The sequence below is a fragment of the Lucilia cuprina genome, chromosome 2 (assembly GCF_022045245.1).
Source record: "Lucilia cuprina isolate Lc7/37 chromosome 2, ASM2204524v1, whole genome shotgun sequence".
NCBI lineage: Eukaryota > Metazoa > Arthropoda > Insecta > Diptera > Calliphoridae > Lucilia > Lucilia cuprina.
In genome coordinates this window covers 57,174,608-57,180,355 of record NC_060950.1, presented here as the reverse complement: position 1 = coordinate 57,180,355, position 5,748 = coordinate 57,174,608, and positions in this window count along the sequence as shown.

Genomic DNA, 5,748 nt, shown 5'->3' with positions numbered 1-5,748 from the left:
AGACTAGACTATAGACTAGACTATAGACTAGACTATAGACTAGACTATAGACTAGACTATAGACTAGACTATAGACTAGACTATAGACTAGACTATAGACTAGACTATAGACTAGACTATAGACTAGACTATAGACTAGACTATAGACTAGACTATAGACTAGACTATAGACTAGACTATAGACTAGACTATAGACTAGACTATAGACTAGACTATAGACTAGACTATAGACTAGACTATAGACTAGACTATAGACTAGACTATAGACTAGACTATAGACTAGACTATAGACTAGACTATAGACTAGACTATAGACTAGACTATAGACTAGACTATAGACTAGACTATAGACTAGACTATAGACTAGACTATAGACTAGACTATAGACTAGACTATAGACTAGACTATAGACTAGACTATAGACTAGACTATAGACTAGACTATAGACTAGACTATAGACTAGACTATAGACTAGACTATAGACTAGACTATAGACTAGACTATAGACTAGACTATAGACTAGACTATAGACTAGACTATAGACTAGACTATAGACTAGACTATAGACTAGACTATAGACTAGACTATAGACTAGACTATAGACTAGACTATAGACTAGACTATAGACTAGACTATAGACTAGACTATAGACTAGACTATAGACTAGACTATAGACTAGACTATAGACTAGACTATAGACTAGACTATAGACTAGACTATAGACTAGACTATAGACTAGACTATAGACTAGACTATAGACTAGACTATAGACTAGACTATAGACTAGACTATAGACTAGACTATAGACTAGACTATAGACTAGACTATAGACTAGACTATAGACTAGACTATAGACCTAGTCTATAGTCTAGTCTATAGTCTAGTCTATAGTCTAGTCTATAGTCTAGTCTACAGTCTAGTCTATAGTCTAGTCTACAGTCTAGTCTATAGTCTAGTCTATATTCTAGTCTATAGTCTAGTCTATAGTGTAGTCTATAGTCAAGTCCAGTCCAGTCCAGTCTATAGTCGAGTGTATAGTCTAGTATTTAAGATACAGTCATGTGATAATTGCAACTCTGCTAAATATTTAAGATATTTCTCAAAGCTAAAAAAAATTGCTCAAATTTTTCTAAAACAAAATTTCTTTGAGCGAAATAAATATTTTCATTTGTTATAAATTGACATTTTGTTGTTAATTTCTCAAAAGCTTTTTGAACATCAGAACAATCTTAAAAAAATAATCTCTTTAAAAAAAATAAAATTTTTAATAAAATATTATTTTTGTTCAACAATAATTTAATAACAATAAAATACTTGTCAATCAAGACAAGCATTTTTTTGGGTTACTTTAAACAAATTTTAACAAAAATTAAATTATTTGTTAATGTGTCAATTTATTAATAACAACAATAATAACAAAATTTAGTTATAACTAGTCTTATTGAATTGAAATTTATGCGCCACTTTGACAAACCAATAAAAAATACAGACAACAGACAGCACCCATGGACTCAAACGGAATTCATAAGAATTTGTCTGGGTTTTTTGTGATATTTTCTTGAATTCCGAAAATTTGAAATTAAGACAAGACAAAAAAAAAACTAAAAAATATTTTCAATGGTGTGAATAATAAATGAACACAAAATGAATTATATTAAAAAACATGACAAATTAATAATGTATTTTTTTATTATAAAGAAACGATTATTTTATTTTGCTTTAAAGTAGCAGCAACTGAAAACAAATTCAAGATAATTAAATGCCCTTAAAACTCTACGATCATTTTGTTTATTTCAAATATATTTTATTAAAATGAAACACAAATTGTGATAATAATATGAAAATCTTAACTTTTTGCTGTTTTTAGCTTTGTTATAATATTATAATTTTTAATCTTCATTTCAATGTTTTCTTATTATTTTATATTAAAATTTCAAACACTTGTTGTTTGAATAATTTGTAATATTGTATTGAATTGAGTCATCGGACATTTTGTTTGAATACAGGAAGTTTTATCAAGTTGTGTGATTATTTTTTTTTTTTTTTGTTTCTTGGCGAGTAATTACAAGGCTTTTATTTCTGTGATAAAATATTTAAACATAATACGCAATATTTATTAAAATATCAACATAAAACATTTATTGTAAAATAGATGCTTAAAGACTATTTGAAATATAGCGTAAATATATATATGTAAACAAACATGACAGCTATACCAAACAAAGGCGCTGTCAAAATAAAAGTTTATTGGAAATTTTATGAAAATATGACAACATTGTTGAGATTAAGGGAGTGTTAAAGTGACAGCACAAATTCGAGCATATAAAAAAGGCTGGGCTAACCTAAAGACTAGACTTTAGGCTGTCCTAAAGACTAGACTACATTATGCACTAAACTAAAGACTGGACATATATAACCGGTATATGGACTTGACTGATAACAAAAATATAGACTAGACATTCGATTTAATTGTAGAATAGAGTCGCAAGCTTATTCTAAGGAATAAGTATGACGGACGTAACGTCCCGTGGACCCTATTTGTAACAGGCATGGAGAGCATGCCAAAATGTTTACATATGCTTTGTAAGGTCCCGTGATAGGGCGAGAGGACCCGACTCTTTATTTAGTCATCCAGCCAAATGGTCACTCACAAGAGAGGTGTAAAATGTTATTCTTAGTCACCCGAATTGGAATCTAAATGATGATGACGTCTTCGTCGAAAGGTATTAAGTCCGAAGCCAGTAAGGTCTTAGTAATGATATTTATAAAAACAATGGATAGGAATTGAAGAACCATCGGATTGACAATTGCAGTATTCTAAAACCTGGGTATATAGACCATAGACTAGACCATAGACTAGACTATAGACTAGACTATAGACTAGACTATAGACTAGACTATAGACTAGACTATAGACTAGACTATAGACTAGACTATAGACTAGACTATAGACTAGACTATAGACTAGACTATAGACTAGACTATAGACTAGACTGTAGCCTAGACTATAGACTAGACTATAGACTAGACTAGACTATAGACTAGACTATAGACTAGACTATAGACTAGACTATAGACTAGACTATAGACTAGACTAAAGTCTTGACAATAGACTAGACTATAGACTATACTATAGACTAGACTATAGACCAGATTATAGACTAGACTATAGACTTGATTAAAAATTAGACTATTGACTAGATTATAGACAACACTACACAATAGAATAGGGTAGATTATAGACTAGACTATAAACCAGACTATAGACTAGACTATAGACTAGGTTATAGACTAGACTATAGACTAGACTATATGCTAGACTATGGACTAGACTATAAACAAGACTATAGAATAGACTATAGACTAGACTATAGGCTAGACTATAGACTAGACTATAGACCAGACTATAGACTAGACTATAGACCAAACTAAAGACTATACTCCAGACTAAATTTCACCGTAGACTAGACTATATACCAGACACTTTACTAGCTAATAATAGACTAGTTTAGAACTGAGCTAGAACCGAACTAGAACTGATCTAGAACTGAACTAGAACTGAACTAGGACTGAACTAGGACTGAACTAGAACTGTACTAGAACTGAACTAGAACTGAACTAGAACTTAACTAGAACTGAACTAGAACTGAACTAGAACTGAACTAGAACTGAACTAGAACTGAACTAGAACTGAACTAGAACTGAACTAGAACTGAACTAGAATTGAACTAGAACTGAATTAGAACTGAACTAGAATTGAACTAGAACTGAACTAGAACTGAACTAGCACTGAACTAGAACTGAAATACAACTGAACTAGAAATGAACTAAAAGCGAACTAGAACTGAACTGCAAGTTAACTACAACTAAGATAGATCTGTACTTTTACTAGTTAGAGACTAGTAATGCTATTACCAGAAATTTACCAGATTTCTTTAATATAGCATTCTATTATTTTAAATTTGGGTTAAAACCTTTTTGTCTCCTGCACTTCTGGTATTTAAAATATTTTACATTTCTTTTAAAATTGTTGTTAAAATAGTTTTTAAGTTAAAAAGCCTCTTAAGCTATAAATACTTTTCAATAACTTTGTCCTGATTTCAATATTTCTCACTTGTGTGGTTAACACTCTGCCGACTGCAGTAGTGTTCTCAATTTTCTTTATGTTTTGCTTGCATACTCTCCTTTAGTTTTTGCCAGATGTTTTAAGCAAAATTGACAATTGTGTTAACAGTGTTGTAATGCACCACACACTTAAAATCAAATGCATAACTGTTAATGTGTGCTTTGCTGCCCTCTACTCCCCAACTTTTTTAAAGTTTCTTAACTGTCATAATGAAACCTTCTAAATGTGTAATGCATATGATGATGCATTAACATATTTTTTTTACTTTATTTTATATTTTTTATTATTATTGTTTTTGCCTAGTTTTTTTAACGCTTTTACTAGCATATGGTTTCTGTCTTTAAGATTAGGGGGACAAATAGCAACATTTTCTTTGATTTTTTTTACCCATTCTTCTCCATTTGTACTAGATTATTTTGCCTACTCGAAAATACATTTAAAGATTTGGGTTAATTGTTGCGGTAAGAGTTTTGCAGAAAAAAATAAGAATAAAACAATGATGAAGTGAAAAAATAAAATCAATCGTCTAGAAGAAATGTAAATTCTACATTTTGTAAAATAAAATATATATTTTTTCTGTTAAAAAAAAAGTAAAAAAAAAATGTGTTAGCTAAGCCAACCGAAGGGAACAATAATAGTGTGGTTCAGTGTTAAAAGCAAAATAACTTGCCAAAGTGCAAATGCAACATTTTTGCCCTTAAGTAATAAAATAACACTCGAAATCATTTTATTTAGATTTGGAAATTCTGTTCAAACTTTCTCTTGGATTTTTAATAACTGTGGGTGTTACCAACCAATTCTGAATTCTTGTTTATCTTAATTTATAATTAGAATTTATTATTTTTTTTTTAGAAAAAATTTCTTAAATTTTTCCAATAATTTTTGTTCGCATTCAATTCCCTAGATACATATCAGCGATTTTGTAGATTGAGTGGGCGTTTTATTTTGTATTTTTTTTCTCCTAAATCCATTTGCTAATTTTTTTTTCATAAAATTATAATCAATTAATGCTGATCGATTTTCATAAGAGCAGAAACTGTTTGTTTATATTTTTTTTAATAAAATATTTGTATTCTTTATTGAAGCACGTTTTTCTCTATATAATTTTCTGGTTAGTTTTTGGCGCGTGATGTCAATATGATGGAAGATTTTTTGTTTATTAATGTCTATGATTTTTTTTTGCTATTTTAACCTTGATTTATTGTTATTTGTTTATTTTAATTATTTAGGCAAAACATTTATTTCAAATGTGTATGAGTTTTTTTTAAGGATTTTGGCATAAAATGTTCAAGTGTCTGAAAGTTTTTAAAAAGTTAAGCATGCATAATATGATTTACATACGTATTTTTAATAAATCGATCAATGTGCAAAATTGTAGAAATAATAACTGTACTAAATTTAATCAAGAACTAGAACTAGAACTGAACTAGAACAGGACTAGAACAAAATTGGACTAGAACAAAATTGGACTAGAACAGAATTAGAACAGAACTAGAACAGAATTAGAACAGAATTAGAACAGAATTAGAACAGAACTAGAACCGAACTAGAACAGAACTAGAACAGAACTAGAACAGAACTAGAACAGAACTAGAACAGAACTAGAACAGAACTAGAACAGA